This window comes from Eschrichtius robustus, chromosome 2 (genome assembly GCF_028021215.1).
Source record: "Eschrichtius robustus isolate mEscRob2 chromosome 2, mEscRob2.pri, whole genome shotgun sequence".
Taxonomy (NCBI): domain Eukaryota; kingdom Metazoa; phylum Chordata; class Mammalia; order Artiodactyla; family Eschrichtiidae; genus Eschrichtius; species Eschrichtius robustus.
The window spans coordinates 16,558,946-16,580,304 of NC_090825.1; positions in this window are offsets into that span (position 1 = coordinate 16,558,946).

A 21,359-nucleotide genomic window follows, 5' to 3' on the forward strand; every position below is an offset into this window, starting at 1 on the left:
TGCAGGCATAGTCATTGGGAGACATACTTCTTTGGGAACCCTCAGAATTTCCAGAACTCTCAGGGACACAGGATACCTTGGCATGACTGTATCATGTTGCAACTTTACTTCACGTCCAGCAATAAGATGCTTGTGCTCTAGGAAATAGAATCTTACAGGTGGAGCTCTCTGGCATCTGCCATGTGGAATATGGGCTGAGGATGCAGACCTACTGATGGGCACACTAAGAGATCTCAGAAATATTTTATGAGTGCAATCTTTTCAGAATCTGAACTTCCTGTTCAAAATATGGATGGAAGCCTCTGTAACAGGGGCTTGTATTTAAATGTAATTGCACATGTACTTACCAATTTAAGAGGCCAGAGGAATATTTGAGTTCATATACCATAAAATAAGATATAACAAAATTAAAATGGAATGATCAACAAATGGAGGCATAGGAAAAACAAGATGTTGAAAATAAAAGCTTTCATAAAATGCAATCCTACATGGCCTACATATTTCCTGGTAGTTGACCAAAATTTGAAGACAAAGACTTGAAGCCTTTGGGCACCCAAGTTCAAAAGGATGCATTTTCACTTTTTGTACTTCATAGTGTCAAAATATAAACAAATTATTTTTTCCTGATACAAAACTCAGAAATAATTCTTTTGAATTTGCATAAAAAATATGATGCAGTACACAATTTGTAAACTAGTGGATGGTCTAGGGTATATTCTCCCTCAGAAGCATGTCATTTCTCCAACACAATGGTATGAAATATCACTTATTTTAAAATTTTAAAGCACTTAGAGATTTTACTTAAAAATGCAAATTTCTAACTTCTTTCAAAAAACCTGGAGATCTGTTGAAACTTGGTGTCTACTCAGTTTGGCAAGATCTCTGTGAGCTGAGAGGCACATGCTCACTTTAAAGTGGCTTGTCACCTCCAGGTTACCAGAGCCTTCTCTACTCCATTTTTCATCTCATCAAGTCCTAATTGCTTATTTAAGTTATCTGCCTGCTGCTTTTAGGCTACTGAGTTTAGGAACTCTTAATGTCTTTAATAATATCTTCCACAACATCTTTATGAAAATACAACAAAGCATTTTACGTCTCTGTAGTAACAATCCCAATGTAACTAATCATACTTTCTTTTTAATCTTAGCTCAAATAAAGATAAGAACGAAATCTTTCTCGGTCAGATAATCTATATTTACTATCATAGTTAACAGACTAGTTTTCTTTCTTTTAGTGTCTTGATCTTTCCTTTTGATTTGTTCCCCATTAGCTATATATTTATAGAGTTTCCAGGGGAAAAAGGCAGATTTGATATAAAGAGAATTGCTTGTTGAATTGAACTTTATTTTATATATATTCAATATATATATATTTTATTTTATGAATCTGCTTACCAAATACACACAAGACTTTCTCTGCTGTCACTTACTGATAGGAATATTTACCTTAATAATGTGCATAGGACATAATGCAGGTAAATAAAACTGAAGCTCTGTTCTTACATGTTTGACTGTTTACTGCTGTAATTTAGAAAGATGCTCAGGACAAGATGGGGTGGGAGTGCAAGTGTATTCTCTGATACATGGTAACTGCCCCTAGAGGATCTCATTAGACCAGTGACACTCAACCTTTAGCTTCCATCAGAATCACCCAGAAGGCTTGTTAAAAACAGATTGCTGCAAGGGGCTTCCCTGGTGGCGCAGTGGTTGAGAATCTGCCTGCCAATGCAGGGGACACGGGTTCGAGCCCTGGTCTGGGAAGATCCCACGTGCCGCGGAGCAACTGGGCCCGTGAGCCACAACTGCTGAGCCTGCGCGTCTGGAGCCTGTGCTCTGCAACAAGAGAGACCGCGATAGTGAGAGGCCCGCGCACCGCGATGAAGAGTGGCCCCCGCTTGCCACAACTGGAGAAAGCCCTCGCACAGAAACGAAGACCCAACACAGCCATAAATAAATAAATTAATTAATTAAAATTAAAAAAAAAAAAAAACAGATTGCTGGTGGAGCCTGAGACTGCTCGTCTAATGAGTTCACAGGTGATCCTGATTCTGCCCATGATAGAAATAACATCTGATAACCATTACACCCAACCATAATCCTCTTAAGGTAGATGTGTGTCATTTATTATTGAATTCCCATTAAATCACATCATTTCTCACATATGGGAGATGCTTAATGCATAACTATTGAAGGAATTTAGGGTTTGGCATTGTGACATAATAATACTTGGCTAATAGGTTTGGATGGGGGTCAAAATTAACAGGAGGTTCAACTATGGAAAGAGGTACATTATTTTGTCTGTCAATTTTTTTTAATTTAATTTTATTTATTTTTTTATACAGCAAGTTCTTATTAGTTATCCATTTTATACATATTAGTGTATATATGTCAATCCCAGTCTCCCAATTCATCAATTTTGACTTTTTCTAGTGTAACTGGGGAATCACAGTTTTGTAACTGAAAATACACTGTGCTTTTTCTTCCATGAAGGATGTATGTATATATAATCATAATTTTATTTCTTTTTAAATACAAATAACCAAAATAGAATTGGATCCATCAAGTTGTTAAATCAAGGAGGAAGAACATGTTTAACTTTTAAGTTAAATTGGTATACTATATGTAAATATATTTCAACTCCTTGTATTTTTAAAATTTTACAGTCACATGATAGTTTAATCACTTTCATTGAAAAAAGTATTCATGAAGATACATTTTTCCTATTAACTTTTCATTTTATACCTTAGTAGAATAAATTTTAAAAAAGAACCATATTGTACCTTTATCCTTCTTCCTATTCAGACTATGTCCCAACTTCAACAAGGCAGCTAAAATTAAAGTTATTCCTTAAAGGGTTTATTTTTCCCCAGAAGTTAAACAACTGGCTTATGTCTACCAACATTTTCTCTTTCCTCCTCAACATTCAGCTGTGTTATATCGCCTTCCCTTTCTTGCAGGTGTGGCTATGTTCCCTAAGTTCTTGCCAATGAAGCACGGCTGAAAGTGGTAAAAACTACACCTAGGCCTGGCCCATGAAAGATTCCCACAGCATTCTACACCCTTAGAGTAGAGTAAGACAGCCAAGATGGAAGGACCCTGGTCTCTGAATGACAATGTGGAACAGAATTACCCTTAGTCCCAATCCAGCCTTATTTGAGCTGGATATAAACTTCTACTGTGTTAAACTACTAATATTGTGGGGTTTGTCTGTTCGAGCTGCTAGTATTCCTCTAACTAATATCAAAATTAGTATTTGTACCTTGTAGTTGGGTCCTGTTATGTTATGAAGTAGCAAATTTTGGTAAAATTATCATCTGCAGTAACTTGTAAGGCTGACAGCATGCTAAATGACAAGTCAATGATGGTTATTAATGGTTGTCTTCACAAAAGTATTATGAGAATGAGATTAGCTCAGTGAATGTTTCTTTGTATTTAAGTAGAAAGAGACAAAAGGGAATAGAGATAGTCCAGAGATTTAAAAGTTTGTAAAAGTTGACTGCAATATGGACCCCAACAACTGAAAGGTAGGTTTGAAAATATCTTTGACTTAAAAAAAAAAACAAAAAAAACTTGTTGAGATGTGTCAGCTGAACAAAATGACATGCTTGGCACAAATAATCAGATCAAGAATTTCACCTCCACACTCAACTCTTTGGTTCCAGATCACCTCAAGGTAGCCAAAATTGATCTGAGAAAGGAAGGGGCATAGAGGTGAGATGTAAGGAAATAAAGGAGAGCTTAAATTTTGTCTGGGTAATAACTTTGCACTTACTGACATATGGAACGGTTAGAAACAAATTGATCAGAAGTCTGCCAGTTTTTAAGGAAATCTTATCATTAAAGAAACAAGGAGCTCAGATTAAAATGTTCTGGCACTTTGAGGCCCAAATCAACCTTTGGACCCTGAGGCTGGCACATACAGGTAGCAGCTTGTGAGAGGGAGTCCTCAGGTGAGGAGAAGGGCTTACCAGTGTCTGCTTTAGATGTAGTCAGGAAAGAACACAGAGAAGGAAATATCACTTATAAAGTGAAACCTGGTGCCTTATACAGAACAATGGACCAAAGACCTCTCATTTGGTAGATTCTGAGTCTCATCCCCAGTAGTATTTCAAAATTAATATGGACTGGGAACTTCTGCTTGCCTCCTTTTCCGTGTTTTTCCTCAGGAGAGAATTTTTTTATTGTGGTGATCCTATCCAAGTTCTACCCTTGACTTTGGGTGTGTGTATAGGGTGGGTGGGTGTGTGGGATCGTCTTTTGGACCTTGATCTTTTGGGGAAGACAACCACCAAGACATTTTGGACATTTTAAAGCTGGGATGTATGACTGTCTCCTTTGAGATGGTATGACTATGCCTTCAATGTTTATGTGGAAGATGAAGATTAAAACATATTTGGTGACAAGAAGGGAAAACTGTGGTAGAGACTGGCTCATTGGTTACTACACTTATGTTCCAGTTTTCCTGGGCTCACAGCTGGACTAACTTCGCCGTCCCCCTCGAAGTTAAAGGTGGCCTGATGACTCAGTTTTGGCCAATGAAATCCAGGTGGAAATGATTAAGTCACTCCCAGGCATGACCCATAAAATCCTCCCTTGTGATTAATCCTCTGTTCGCTCAAACTGTCTCCTGGATGAACAGGGAAAACACTGAGGCCTTAGAGAAAGGTTGTGCCACAAGACAGAAGGAACTAATTCCTGAATGACTATGGGAGCAGAGGCCCTCAGTGCTCCCAAAGACTTCAGATGAGTGAGAAATACAGTCACCTGTGTGAAGCTGAAACAGGGGGGAAGGGGGGCATTTAAAAGAATGACATAGCCATAGGACATGACAAAAACTAGATCCAAGACGGTAGACAAGTCAACTTCCACTAGACCTTGAGCCTTATTATACGCTCATTGTAACACATCAGCATGCTAAATGACACACCCATAGGCGCCACGACAGTCCCAAGGAAGACCATAGAAGATCAAAACGTGGGTGGTGGCCCAATTCCTAGAAATCCCCACACCTTCCCCAAAATAGTCGGAATAATCCTCCCACTCATTAGCCTATGAAATTACCCACACCTATAAAAACTGACAACCCCATATCCTGGCACCTCTTTCACCTTCTGAGATGACCAGCACTCTGTCTGTGGAGTGTGTTTCTCTCTAAATAAATCCACTTCTTACCTATTACTTTGTCTCTCACTGAATTCTTTCTGCTACAAGACATCAAGAACCTGAGCTTCATTAAGTCCTGAGACCAGGTGTGTGATCTCAGTTTAAAGACCATGGGTTCAAGTCCCATCTGAACTGCATGGTTTTAAAGCTGCTTGACATTGGGAGTTCACTATACAAAGCAAGTGTGCTACCATTTTGGTAGGACTGAATTTGGCTAATAACTTTAAGTGCAGAAAAACCCAACATTATATGGTTAAAAGTGAGGGAAATAGTCACTCTCATTCACTACTATGAAAGCAATACTGGGACTGTCTTTCTAGGTAGCAGTACCATACAGTATGCCTCAATTTTAAATGGGTGCATGCTTCGATTGAGCAATTGTAATTGTGGGATTCCTTCCAAAGAAGAAAAATTTGAACAACTGTGCAACAAATGTAAACAAGAAGGATGTTATGGTAGTAGAGTTTATAAGGACCCAAAAGTGTAAATCAAAAGGGGCTAAAGCTAAATGCTTCACAGCATGTGCACACAAAGGAATACAATGAAGCCACTAAAATTATTGTGTATTTTCTTTCAACTGACTTGTCCAAAACTGCCTATGTGCAAGGCACGTGTGTTTGTAGTAGCATAGATTGAAAAAACAGATATTGCCCCTTTTCTTTTGGAACACTATAGCTTGGATGTAAGACCTAGAACAAGTAAACAGACTCACGCTGACCATCACAACAGGGAATTTCAGTGTCAGATGAAGTCACCAAAGTAGGGAATTAGAAGCATGTTCTTTGGTTCTAAGAGGCAAGTGTTTGAGGACAGGCTCTGCTACCTACTTCAAATGAAATCTAGGACAAGATGCTTCACTGGATAATAGCTGTTCTCAAAATCATTCTGAATACCTTTATAATGCACGCAAAGTGTCGCATACAGTATTCAGCAGTCCCCAAACTTTTTGGCACCAGGGACTGTTTTCGTGGAAGACAATTTTTCCAAGGACCGGGGGAGGAAGGGATGGTTTCAGGATGATTCAGGAGCATTACATTTATTGTGCATTTTATTTCTATTATTACATCAGCTCCACCTCAGATTATCAGGCATTAGATCCCGGGAGTTGGGGACCCCTGCAGTATATGACATACATTAGATGCTCAGAAAGACTTATCATTAAGGTTATTATGATGATTAATTACCACTTTCATTACTGACATGGAAATACTATATACTAATTTCTTAGGTGTATAAGGGTGGCTACAGAGCACTGTGTGAAGTATGTTCCCATTTTTGAAAACTTAGCTGGATAGGATGGATAAAAGATGTTTTCCAAATACTCTTCCCTTTTGGTATGGAAATTTGGAAGGATTCCAACTCGTTTTATTTCTTTTTTTTTTTTTTTTACAGTTTTAATTGTTTAACTTATCGACAATTGCCAGTATCTTTGAAAAAGAAAGAGAAACAGAGAATCAAACATTATATTTTGATTAGATTTCTAATATTTAAATAAAACTCATATGCTTTAAGCACACAAAATGACAGTGCTTCAACCATAATTCTATAACATACTAATTAGAGGTACTCATATAATGAACTCATGTTTTGTTAAAGTGTCACAACATAAAAATGAGGCATGTAAAAATATAACAAGAAACTCAGGCAACGCAACTTTCCATGCTGCCTATACAATGGTTCTATCAGTGGAAGAAAGAGTTATGAATACTGTCATGCTTCCCAAGTTATTTCTGTTGATGATGGAAAGGAAAAAGTTAATAGACCCAACAAGTACTGAGTTCCTATTAGGTGCTTGGCACTGTGTTAAACAATTTATATTCATTCTCTCATTCAGCTTTGAAATTGTTCAAAGAGGAAGGTATAATACACACTCATTTTAACCATGAAAGAAGAAAAAAAAAATCAAGGCTCAGAAGCATTAAGTAACTTAACTAGAATTATATCTCTTATAAGTAGCACAGTAGATGTAATAAATAAGAGCTTATTTTGTTTAAGGGTCTATAATAAATATTGTCTCATACCTTAAAAAAAAAATTGTGAAAAGCTTTATTTGTGGCACTTAAATTTTAATCTGCAAAAGACTAATTCTCTCTTAAAATTAATTTTCAAATTATCTAAATTTTTAAATAAGTACTATCAAAGAAGATCTGATAAAAAGAAACATTTGGGTCTCTGTCTTATTACTATGAATTCATTTCTTCATGCATTCAAATATCCACCATTATATGTATTTCCATTTTGATAAACTAAAGAAATATAAACTTGTATATGATATTCATGTTCCTTTTGGGCCCAATAAACGATATTCTAATTTAATCCTTTTAACTAAAATTAGTTTATCTGGCTCCATACATTAGGGCTTTAATCTAAGCAGAATCAACTGGGAAAAAAAAAGCAAGTGTAATGTTGTAAAGAGAGATTTTTATACAGTGATAAGAATGCCCTAAGTGAATTGAAAAATTGTGTGAATTCTTAAAGTAAGAAGACTTGTAGCTCTTTAAAAATATTTGTGCCAACTAACTTATTTTTCTTCACCTGACAGGAATTTCATTGAAAACTGACCTTACAACAATTGCCATATTTGTAAAGAAAATGATGACATAGAAAAAAGATGGGCCTAAAAGTCCTAGGTCACTACTTAAAACTCAGTTCTGCCATTTATTACCTGTGTGATAGTGGGTGAATTTCTTGAAATATCTGCTTTGTTATTTACTTAGTTGGGATTGTTGTGAGTAGAACTAGAACAGCAGATATCAAGTATTTACTATAATTACTGGAGTAATGCTATGCCTGTAGCAAACATTTGGTAAATGGTAGTTGACGTGTTCAAAATACCAGAATATTAAACTTTCTATAAGGAAGTGAAAGATGTGCACATCAGAGAGAGATCGGACACATATTTAAGAACTGTATTTGATTTGTTCGATAAGATGTTTCACTCAAAAAACCTAGTTGGAGCTCCTTGTTTGGGTCTGAATGATGGTCTCTTTTCAGTGCTTCATTTGACTTCATGTCAATTTACATCTTAAATAAAGACTTACATAAAGACTTATTTATACATTTTATTTTATTTTATTTTTTAAATAATAAAAAATTATTGACTATCTACTAGCCCTACATCACAAGGTATTATGTCATAAGTAGGGTTTCTATATGGAGAAAGATACAGTCGTTAAAATAAATGCACTGTAGAGATTTCGTATTCCTTTTTTTTTTTTTTTTTGATTTTTATTTCTCCTTTTATTATTTATTTTTTTTAACATCTTTATTGGAGTATAATCACTTTACATTGTTCTGTTAGTTTCTGCTGTATAACAAAGTGAATCAGCTAAATGTATACATATATTCCCATATCCCCTCCTTCTTGCGTCTCCCTCCCACCCTCCCTATCCCAACCCTCTGGGTGGTCACAAATCACCGAGCTGGTCACACTGTGCTATGCGGCTGCTTCCCACTACCTATCTATTTTACATTTGGTAGTATATACATGTCAATGCCACTCTCTCACTTCGTCCCAGCTTACCGTTCCCCCTCCCCGTGTCCTCAAGTCCATTCTCTATGTCTGTGTCTTTAATCCTGTGCTGCCCCTAGATTCTTCAGAACCAATTTTGGTTTTTTTTAAGATTCCATATATATGTGTTAGCATATTGCATTTGTTTTTCCATTTCTGACTTACTTCACACTGTATGACAGACTCTAGGTCCATCCACCTTACAACAAATAATTCAATTTCATTTCTTTTTATGGCTGAGAAATATTCCATTGTATCTATGTGCCACATCTTCTTTATCCATTCATCTGTCGATGGACACTTAGGTTGCTCCCATGTCCTGGCTACGGTAAATAGTGCTGCAATGAACATTGTGGTACATGTCCCTTTTTGAATTATGATTTTCTCAGGGTATATGCCCAGTAGTGGGATTGCTGGGTCATATGGTAGTTTTATTTTTACATTTTTAAGGAACCTCCATACCATTCTCCATAGTGGCTGTATCAATTTACATTCCCACCAACAGTGCAAGAGGGTTCCCTTTTCTCCACACCCTCTCCAGCATTTATTGTTTGTAGTTTTTTTGATGATGGCCATTCTGACTGGTGTGAGGTGATACCTCATTGTAGTTTTCATTTGCATTTCTCTAATGATTAGTGATGTTGAGCATCCTTTCATGTGTGTGTTGTCAATCTGTATATCTTCTTTGGACAAATGTCTATTTAGGTCTTCTGCCCATTTTTGGATTGGGTTGTTTGTTTTTTTGATATTGAGCTGCATGAGCTGCTTGTATATTTTGGAGATTAATCCTTTGTCAGTTGCTTCGTTTGCAAACATTTTCTCCCATTCTGTGGGTTGTCTTTTCGTCTTGTTTATGGTTTCCTTTGCTGTGCAAAAGCTTTTAAGTGTCATTAGGTCCCACCTGTTTATTTTTGTTTTTAGTCTCATTCCTCTAGGAGGTGGGTCAAAAAGGATCTTGCTGTGATTTACATCATATAGTGTTCTATGTTTCCCTCTAAGAGTTTTATAGTGTCTACCCTTACATTTAGGTCTTTAGCTCAATTTGAGTTCACTTTTGTGTATGGTGTTAGGGAGTTTCATTTCATTCCAATTTCATTCTTTAACATGTAGCTGTCCAGTTTTCCCAGCACCACTTATTGAAGAGGCTGTCTTTTCTCCACTGTATATGCTTGCCTCCTTTATCAAAGATAAGGTGACCATATGTGTGTGGGTTTATCTCTGGGCTTTCTATCCTGTTCCATTGATCTATATCTCTGTTTTTGTGCCAGTACTATACTGTCTTGATTACTGTAGCTTTGTAGTATAGTCTGAAGTCAGGGAGCCTGATTCCTCCAGCTCCGTTTTCCTTTCTCAAGATTGCTTTGGCTATTTGGGGTCTTTTGTGTTTCCATACAAATTGTGAAATTTTTTGTTCCAGTTCTGTGAAAAATGCCAGTGGTAGTTTGATAGGGATTGCATTGAATCTGTAGATTGCTTTGGGTAGTAGAGTCATTTCCACCATGTTGATTCTTCCAATCCAAGAACATGGTATATCTCTCCATCTATTTGTATCATCTTTAATTTCTTTCATCAGTGTCTTATAATTTTCTGCATAAAGGTCTTTTGTCTCCTTAGGTAGGTTTATTCCTAGATATTTTATTCTTTTTCCTGCAATGGTTAATGGGAGTGTTTTCTTAATTTCACTTTCAGATTTTTCACCATTAGTGTATAGGAATGCAAGAGATGTCTGTGCATTAATTTTGTATCCTGCTACTTTACCAAATTCATTGATTAGCTCTAGTAGTTTTCTGGCAGCATCTTTAGGATTCTCTACGTATAGTATCATGTCACTTGTAAACACTGACAGCTTTACTTGAGCTTTTCCAATTTGGATTCCTTTTGTTTCTTTCTCTTCTCTGATTGCTGTGGCTAAAAATTCTAAAACTATGTTGAACAATAGTGGTGAGAGTGGGCATCCTTGTCTTGTTCCTGATTTTAGAGGAAATGGTTTCAGTTTTTCACCATTGAGAATGATGTTGGCTGTGGGTTTATCATTTATGGCCTTTATCATATTGAGGTAAGTTCCCTCTATGCCTACTTTCTGGAGCGTTTCTACCATAAATGGGTGTTTAATTTTGTCAAAAGCTTTTTCTGCATTATTGAGATTATCATGTGGTTTTTATCCTTCAATTTGTTAATATGGTGTATCACATTGACTGATTTGCTTATATTGAAGAATCCTTGCATTCCTGGGATAAACCCCACTTGATCATGGTGTATGATCCGTTCAGTGTGCTGTTGGATTCTGTTTGCTAGTATTTTGTTGAGGATTTTTGCATCTCAGTGTTATTGGCCAGTAGTTCTCTTTTTTTGTGACATCTTTGTCTGGTTTTGGTATCAGGGTGATGGTGGCCTTGTAGAATGAGCTTGGGAGTGTTCCTCCCTCTGCTATGTTTTGGAAGAGTTTGAGAAGGATAGGTGTAGCTCTTCTCTAAATGTTTGATAGAATTCGCCTGTGAAGCCATCTGGTCCTGGGCTTTTGTGTGTTGGAAGTTTTTTACTCACAGTTTCAATTACAGTGCTTGTGATTGGTGTGTCTGTATTTTCTATTTCTTCCTGGTTCAGTCTCGGCAGTTTGTGCATTTCTAAGAATCTGTCCATTTCTTCCAGGTTGTCGATTTTATTGGCATATAGTTGCTTGTGGTAATCTCTCATGATCCTTTGTATTTCTGCAGTGTCAGTTGTTACTTCCCCTTTTTCATTTCTAATTCTATTGATTTGAGGCTTCTCCCTTTTTTTCTTGATGAGTCTGGCTAATGGTTTATCAATTTTGTTTATCTTTTTAAAGAACCAGCTTTTACTATTATTGATCTTTGCTACTGCTTCCTTCATTTCTTTTTCATTTATTTCTGATCTGATCTTTATTATTTCTTTCCTTCTGCTAACTCTGGGGGGTTTTTTGTTCTTCTTTCTCTAATTGATTTAGGTGTAAGCTTAGGTTGCTTGAAATCTTTCTTGTTTCTTGAGGAAGGATTGTATTATTATAAACTTCCCTCTTAGAACTGCTTTTGCTGCATCCCATAGGTTTTGGGTCGTTATGTTTTCATTGTCATTTGTTTCTAGGTATTTTTTGATTTCCTCTTTGATTTCTTCAGTGGTCTCTTGGTTACTTAGTAGCGTATTGTTTAGCCTTGATGTGTTTTTATTTTTTACAGTTATTTTTCCTGTAACTGATATCTAGTCTCATAGTGTTGTGGTCAGAAAAGATACTTGATAAGATTTCAGTTTTCTTAAATTTACCAAGGCTTGATTTGTGACCCAAGAGATGATCTATCCTGGAGAATGTTCTACGAGCACTTGAGAAGAAAGTGTATTCAGCTGTTTCTGGATGGAAGGTCCTATAAATATCAATTAAGTCCATCTTGTTTAATGTATCCTTTAAAGCTTGTGTTCCCTTATTTATTTATATTTTGGTTGATATGTCCATTGGTGAAAGTGTGCTGTTAAAGTCCCCTACTGTTATTGTGTTAATGTCAATTTTCCCCTTTATGGCTGTTAGCCTTTGCCATATGTATTGAGGTGCTCCTATGTTGGGTGCATAAATATTTACAATTGTTATATCTTCTTCTTGAATTGATCCCTTGATCATTATGTAGTGTCTTTCTTTGTCTCTTGTAATAGTCTATTTTAAAGTCTATTTTGTCTGATATGAGAATTGCTACTCCAGCTTTGTTTTGATTTCCATTTGTATGCCATATCTTTTTCTATCCCCTCACTTTCAGTCTGTGTGGGTCTCTAGGTCTGAAGTGGGTCTCTTGTAGACAGCATATATACAGGTCTTGTTTTTGTATCCATTCAGCCAGTCTATGTCTTTTGGTTGAAGCATTTAATCTATTTACATTTAAGGTAATTATCGATATGTATGTCCCTTTTACCATTTTCTTAATTGTTTTGGGTTTGTTTTTGTAGGTCTTTTCCTTCTCTTGTGTTTCCTGCCTAGAGAAGTTCCTTTAGCATTTGTTGTAAAGTTGGTTTGGTGGTGCTGAATTCTCTTAACTTTTACTTTTCTGTAAAGGTTTTAATTTCTCCATCGAATCTGAATGAGATCCTTGCTGGGTAGAGTAATCTTGGTTGTAAGTTTTTCCCTTTCATCTCTTTAAAAATGTCCTGCAACTCCCTTCTGGCTTGCAGACTTTCTGCTGAAAGATCAACTGTTAACATTATGGGGATTCCCTTGTATGTTTATTTGTTGCTTTTTCTTTGCTGCTTGTAATATTCTTTCTTTGTATTTAATTTTTGATAGTTTGATTAATATGTGTCTTGGCATGTTTCTCCTTGGATTTATCCTGTATGGTACTCTCTGTGCTTCCTAGACTTGACTATTTCCTTTCCCATGTTTGGGAAGTTTTCAACTATAATCTCTTCAAATACTTTCTCAGTCCCTTTTTTTTTCTCTTCTTCTTCTGGGACCCCTATAATTCGAATGTTGGTGTGTTTAATGTTGTCTCAGAGGTCTCTGGGACTGTCCTCAATCCTTTTCTTTCTTTTTTCTTTATTCTGCTCTGCGGCAGTTATTTCCACTCTTTTTTCTTAAGGGTCACTTACCATTCCTTTGTCTCAATTATTCTGCTATTGATTCCTTCTAGAGAATTTTTTATTTTATTTATTGTGGTGCTCATCATTGTTAGTTGGCTCTTTAGTTCTTCTATGTCCTTGTTAAACGTTTCATGTATTTTCTCCATTCTATTTCCAAGATTTTGGATCCTCTTTACCATAATTACTCTGAATTATTTTTCAGGTAGACTGCGTATTTCCTCTTCATTTGTTTGTCCTGGTGGGTATTTACCTTGCTCCTTCATCTGCTGCGTATTTCTTTGTCTTCTCCTTTTGCTTAACTTACTGTGTTTGGGGTCTTCATTTCGCAGGCTGCAGGTTCATAGTTCCTGTTGTTTTTGGTGTCTGCCCCCAGCAGGTATGGTTCGTTCAGTTGGCTGTGTAGGCTTCCTGGTGGAGAGGACTGGTGCCTGTGTTCTGGTGGATGAGGCTGGATCTTTTCTTTCTGGTGGGCAGGACCATGCCCGGTGGTGTGTTTTGGGGTGTCTTTGAACTTACGATTTTAGGCAGCCTCTCTGCTAATGGGTGGGGTTGTGTTCCTGTCTTGTTAGTTCTTTGGCATGGGGTGTCCAGCACTGGAGACTGCTGGTCATTCAGTGGAGCTGGGTCTTAGCATTGAGATGGAGATGTCTGGGAGATCTCTCGCCAATTGATATTACGTGGGGCCGGGAGGTCGCTGGTGGTCCAATGTCCTGAACTTGGCTCTCCCACCTCAGAGGCTCAGGCCTGAAACCCTGAGCCTCTGAGGTTTTCTTGTTTGTTTTTTTGTTTGTTTATTATTTGAAAGGAAAAACCAGGTGGATTAAAAAAGAGATTACAAAATGAAGTCCTATTAGTAAATATGTACATAATCTTGAAGTAGACACTGATTTTCTAAGTGTGACACCAGAGCTAGAATACAGAATGGTAATGCTTAGCTCTTCAGTGGCAAAAATAAAATCAAAAAAACCCAGCAACAACAAAGAAACAATCAAAAACAAGCAAACAAGTAAACAAATAAACAAAAACCCAAGAGAGACAGCTGGCAAGACAAACCATAAACTGGAAAAGCATTCCTCATAACCCAAGGCCGGAGTACTAAGACCCTGCCAGGCCCACAGCTCATATGAAAAGGGAGAAAAAAAAGAAAAAAAAAGAAAACAAAATAAAGGTATTAAAATAAAAAATTTAGGGGGGAGGAGAGAAGATGGCGGAAGAGTAAGACGCGGAGATCACCTTCCTTCCCACAGATACAGTAGAAATACATCTACACGTGGAACTGCTCCTACAGAACACCCACTGAACGCTGGCAGAAAACGTCAGACCTCCCAAAAGGCAAGAAACTCCCCCCGTACTTGGGTAGGGCAAAAGAAAAAAGAAATAACAGAGACAAAAGAATAGGGACAGGACCTGCACCAGTGGGAGGGAGCCGTGAAGGAGGAAAGATTTCCATGCACTAGGAAACCCCTTCGTGGGTGGAGACTGCGGGTGGCGGAGGGGGGAAGTCTTGGAGCCACGGAGGAGAGCGCAGCCACAGGGGTGCGGAGGGCAAAGCAGAGAGACTCCCGCACAGAGGCTCGGCGCCCAGCAGCACTCACCAGCCCAAGAGAGGCTTGTCTGCTCACCCCCTGGGGCGGGCGGGGCTGGGAGCTGAGGCTCGGGCTTCGGTCGGATCGCAGGGAGAGGACTGGGGTTGGCGGCGTGAACACAGCCTGAAGGGGTTAGTACACCACAGCTAGCCAGGAGGGAGTCCGGGGAAAAAGTGTGCAGCTGCTGAAGAGGCAAGAGACTTTTTCTTCCCTCTTTGTTTCCTGGTGCGCGAGGAGAGGGGATTCAGAGCGCTGCCTAAACGAACTCCAGAGACGGGCGCGAGCCGCGGCTATCAGCGCGGACCCCACAGCAACAGGGGCGCGGAGGAAAAAACGGAGAGATTCCCGCACAGAGGCTCGGCGCCGAGCAGCACTCAGCAGCCCGAGAGGCTTGTCTGCTCACCCGCCGGGGCGGGCGGGGCTGGGAGCTGAGGCTCAGCTTCGGTCGGATCGCAGGGAGAGGACTGGGGTTGGCGGCGTGAACACAGCCTGAAGGGGTTAGCGCACCACAGCTAGCTGGGAGGGAGACCGGGAAAAAGTCTGCAGCTGCCGAAGAGGCAAGAGACTTTTTCTTCCCTCTTTGTTTCACGGCGCGCGAGGAGAGGGGATTCAGAGCGCCTCCTAAACGAACTCCAGAGACGGGCGCGAGCCGCGGCGATCAGCGCGGGCCCCAGAGACGGGCGTGAGATGCTGGGGCTGCTGCTGCCGCCTCCAAAAAGCCTGTGTGCGAGCACAGGTCACTCTCCACACCGCCCCTCCCGGGAGCCTGTGCAGCCTGCCACTGCCAGGGTCCCGTGATCCGGGGACAACTTCCCCGGGAGAACGCACTGTGCGCCTCAGGCTGGTACAACGTCACGTCGGCCTCTGCCGCCGCAGGCTCGCCCCGCCTCCTCTGTACCCCTCCCTCCCCCCGGCCTGAGTGAGCCAGAGCCCCCGAAGCAGCTGCTCCTTTAACCCCATTCTGTCTGGGCGGGGAATAGAGGCCCTCAGGCGACCTACACGCAGAGGCGGGTCCAAATCCAAAGCTGAACCCCAGGAGCTGTGCGAACAGAGAAGAGAAGGGGAAATCTCTCCCAGCAGCCCCAGAAGCAGCGGATTAAAACTCCACAAACAACTTGATGTGCCTGCATCTGTTGAATACCTGAATAGACAACGAATCATCCCAAATTCAGGAGGTGGACTTTGGGAGCAGGATATATTAATTTTTCCCCTTTTCCTTTTTTTTTGTGAGTGTATATGTATATGCTTCTGGGTGAGATTTTGTCTGTATAGCTTTGCTTTACAATAGCTTTATTTTACTTCACTATATTATAGCCTCTTTCTTTCTTTCTTTCTTTCTATTTTTTCTCCCTTTTACTCTGAGCCGTGTGGATGAAAGGCTCTTGGTGCTCCAGACAGGCATCAGGGCCGTGCCTCTGAGGTGGGAGAGCCAACTTCAGGACACTGGTCCACAAGAGACCCCCCAGCTCCACGTAATACCAAACGGCAAAAATCTCTCAGAGATCTCCATCTCAACATCAAGACCCAGCTTCACTCAACGACCAGCAAGCTACAGTGCTGGACACCCTATGCCAAACAACTAGCAAGACAGGAACACAGCCCCATCCATTAGCAGAGAGGCTGCCTAAAATCATAATAAGGCCACAGACACCCCAAAATACACCACCAGACGTGGACGTGCCCACCAGAAAGACAAGATCCAGCCTCATCCACCAGAACCCAGGCACTAGTTCCCTCCACCAGGAAGCCTACACAACCCACTGAACCAACCTTAGCCACTGGGGACAGATACCAAAAACAACGGGAACTACGAACCTGCAGCCTGTGAAAAGGAGACCCCAAACACAGTAAGATAAGCAAAATGAGATGACAGAAAAACACACAGCAGATGAAGGAGCAGGGTCAAAACACACCAGACTTAACAAATGAAGAGGAAATAGGCAGTCTATCTGAAAAAGAATTCAGAATAATGATAGTAAGGATGATCCAAAATCTTGGAAATAGAATAGACAAAATGCAAGAAACATTTAACAAGGACATAGAAGAACTAAAGAGGAACCAAGCAACGATGAAAAACACAATAAATGAAATTAAAAATACTCTAGATGGGATCAATAGCAGAATAACTGAGGCAGAAGAAAGGATAAGTGACCTGGAAGATAAAATGGTGGAAATAACTACTGCAGAGCAGGATAAAGAAAAAAGAATGAAAAGAACTGAGGACAGTCTCAGAGACCTCTGGGACAACATTAAACGCACCAACATTCGAATTACAGGGGTCCCAGAAGAAGAAGAGAAAAAGAAAGGGACTGAGAAAATATTTGAAGAGATTATAGTTGAAAACTTCCCTAATATGGGAAAGGAAATAGTTAATCAAGTCCTGGAAGCACAGAGAGTCCCATACAGGATAAACCCAAGGAGAAACACGCCAAGACACATATTAATCAAACTGTCAAAAATTAAGTATAAGGAAAACATATTAAAAGCAGCAAGGGAAAAACAACAAATAACACACAAGGGAATCCCCATAAGGTTAACATCTGATCTTTCAGCAGAAACTCTGCAAGCCAGAAGGGAGTGGCAGGATATACTTAAAGTGATGAAGGAGAAAAACCTACAACCAAGATTACTCTACCCAGCAAGGATCTCATTCAGATTCGATGGAGAAATTAAAACCTTTACAGACAGGCAAAAGCTGAGAGAGTTCAGCACCACCAAACCAGCTTTACAACAAATGCTAAAGGAACTTCTCTAGGCAAGAAACACAAGAGAAGGAAAACACCTACAATAACAAACCCAAAACATTTAAGAAAATGGGAATAGGAACATACATATCGATAATTACCTTGAATGTAAATGGATTAAATGCTCCCACCAAAAGACACAGGCTGGCTGAATGGATACAAAAACAAGACCCATATATATGCTGTCTACAAGAGACCCACTTCAGACCTAGAGACACATACAGACTGAAAGTGAGGGGATGGAAAAAGATATTCCATGCAAATGGAAATCAAAAGAAAGCTGGAGTAGCAATTCTCATATCAGACAAAATAGACTTTAAAATAAAGACTATTACATGAGACAAAGAAGGACACTATATAATGATCAAGGGATCAATCCAAGAGGAAGGTATAACAATTGTAAATATTTATGCACCCAACATAGGAGCACCTCAATACATAAGGCAAATACTAACAGCCATAAAAGGGGAAATTGACAGCAACACAATCATAGTAGGGGACTTTAACACCCCACTTTCACCAATGGACAGATCATCCAAAATGAAAATAAATAAGGAAACACAAGCTTTAAATGATACATTAAACAAGATGGACTTAACTGATATTTATAGGACATTCCACCCAAAAACAACAGAATACACATTTTTCTCAAGTGCTCATGGCACATTCTCCAGGATAGATCATATCTTGGGTCACAAATCAAGCCTTGGTAAATTTAAGAAAATTGAAATCGTATCAAGTATCTTTTCTGACCACAACGCTATGAGACTAGATATCAATTACAGGAAAAGATCTGTAAAAAATACAAACACATGGAGGCTACACAATACACTACTTAATAACGAAGTGATCACTGAAGAAATCAAAGGGGAAATCAAAAAATACCTAGAAACAAATGACAATGGAGATACGACGACCCAAAACCTATGGGACGCAGCAAAAGCAGTGTTGAGAGGGAAGTTTATAGCAATACAAGCCTACCTCAAGAAACAGGAAACATCTCGAATAAACAACCTAACCTTGCACCTAAAGCAATTAGAGAAAGAAGAACAAAAAAACCCCAAAGCCAGCAGAAGGAAAGAAATTATAAAGATCAGGTCAGAAATAAATGAAAAAGAAATGAAGGAAACAATAGCAAAAATCAATGAAACTAAAAGCTGGTTCTTTGAGAAGATAAACAAAATTGATAAACCATTAGCCAGACTCATCAAGAGAAAAAGGGAGAAGACTCAAATCAATAGAATTAGAAATGAAAAAGGAGAAGTAACCACTGACACTGCAGAAATACAAACGATCATGAGAGATTACTAGAAGCAACTCTATGCCAATAAAATGGACAACCTGGAAGAAATGGACAGATTCTTAGAAATGCACAACCTGCCGAGACTGAACCAGGAAGAAATAGAAAATATGAACAGGCCAATCACAAGCACTGAAATTGAAACTGTGATTAAAAACCTTCCAACAAATAAAAGCCCAGGACCAGATGGCTTCACAGGTGAATTCTATCAAACATTTAGAGAAGAGCTAACACCTATCCTTCTCAAACTCTTCCAAAATATTGCAGAGGGAGGAACACTCCCAAACTCATTCTACGAGGCCACCATCACCCTGATACCAAAACCAGACAAAGATGTCACAAAGAAAGAAACCTACAGGCCAATATCACTGATGAACATAGATGCAAAAATCCTCAACAAAATACTAGCAAACAGAATCCAACAGCACATTAAAAGGATCATACACCATGATCAAGTGGGGTCAAGTGGGGTTTATCCCAGGAATGCAAGGATTCTTCAATATACACAAATCAATCAATGTGATACACCATATTAACAAATTGAAGGAGAAAAACCATATGATCATCTCAATAGATTCAGAGAAAGCTTTCGGCAAAATTCAACACCCATTTATGATAAAAGCCCTGCAGAAAGTAGGCATAGAGGGAACTTTCCTCAACATAATAAAGGCCATATATGACAAACCCACAGCCAACATTGTCCTCAATGGTGAAAAACTGAAACCATTTCCACTAAGATCAGGAACAAGACAAGGTTGCCCACTCTCACCACTATTATTCAACATAGTTTTGGAAGTGTTAGCCACAGCAATCAGAGAAGACAAAGAAATAAAAGGAATCCAAATCGGAAAAGAAGAAGTAAAGCTGTCACTATTTGCAGATGACATGATACTATACATAGAGAATCCTAAAGATGCTACCAGAAAACTCCTAGAGCTAATCAATGAATTTGGTAAAGTAGCAGGATACAAAATTAATTCACAGAAATCTCTTGCATTTCTATACACTAATGACGAAAAATCTGAAAGTGAAATTAAGAAAACACTCCCGTTTACCATTGCAACAAAAAGAATAAAATATCTAGGAATAAACCCACCTAAGGAGACAAAAGACCTGTATGCAGAAAATTATAAGACAGTGATGAAAGAAATTAAAGATGATACAAATAGATGGAGAGATATACCATGTTCCTGGATTGGAAGAATCAACATTGTGAAAATGACTCTACTACCCAAAGCAATCTACAGGTTCAATGCAATCCCTATCAAACTACCACTGGCATTTTTCACAGAACTAGAACAAAAAATTTCACAATTTGTATGGAAACACAAAAGACCCCGAATAGCCAAAGCAATCTTGAGAACGAAAAATGGAGCTGGGGGAATCAGGCTCCCTGACTTCAGACTATATTACAAAGCTACAGTAATCAAGACAGTTTGGTACTGGCACAAAAACAGAAATATAGATCAATGGAACAGGATAGAAAGCCCAGAGATAAACCCACACACATATGGTCACCTTATCTTTGATAAAGGAGGCAAGCATATACAGTGGAGAAAAGACAGCCTCTTCAATAAGTGGTGCTGGGAAAATTGGACAGATACATGTAAAAGTATGAAATTAGAACACTCCCTGACACCATGCACAAAAATAAACTCAAAATGGATTAAAGACCTAAGTGTAAGGCCAGACACTATCAAACTCTTAGCGGAAAACATAGGCAGAACACTCTATGACATACATCACAGCAAGATTCTTTTTGACCCAGCTCCCAGAGAAATGGAAATAAGAACACAAATAAACAAATGGGACCTAATGAAACTTAAAAGCTTTTGCACAGCAAAGGAAACCATAAACAAGACGAAAAGACAACCATCAGAATGGGAGAAAATATTTGCAAATGAAGCAACTGACAAAGGATTAATCTCCAAGATTTACAAGCAGCTCATGCAGCTCAATAACAAAAAAACCAACAACCCAATCCAAAAATGGGCAGAAGACCTAAATAGACATTTCTCCAAAGAAGATATACAGATTGCCAACAGACACATGAAAGAATGCTCAACATCATTAATCATTAGAGAAATGCAAATCAAAACTACAATGAGATATCATCTCACACCGATCAGAATGGCCATCATCAAAAAATCTAGAAACAATAAATGCTGGAGAGGGTGTGGAGGAAAGGGAACCCTCTTGCACTGTTGGTGGGAATGTAAATTGATACAGCCACTATGGAGAACAGTATGGAGGTTCCTTTAAAAACTACAAATAGAACTACCATACGACCCAGCAATCCCACTACTGGGCATATACCCTGAGAAAACCATAGTTCAAAAAGAGTCATGTACCAAAATGTTCATTGCAGCTCTATTTACAATAGCCAGGACATGGAAGCAACCTAAATGTCCATCGACAGATGAATGGATAAAGAAGATGTGGCACATATATACAATGGAATATTACTCAGCCATAAAAAGA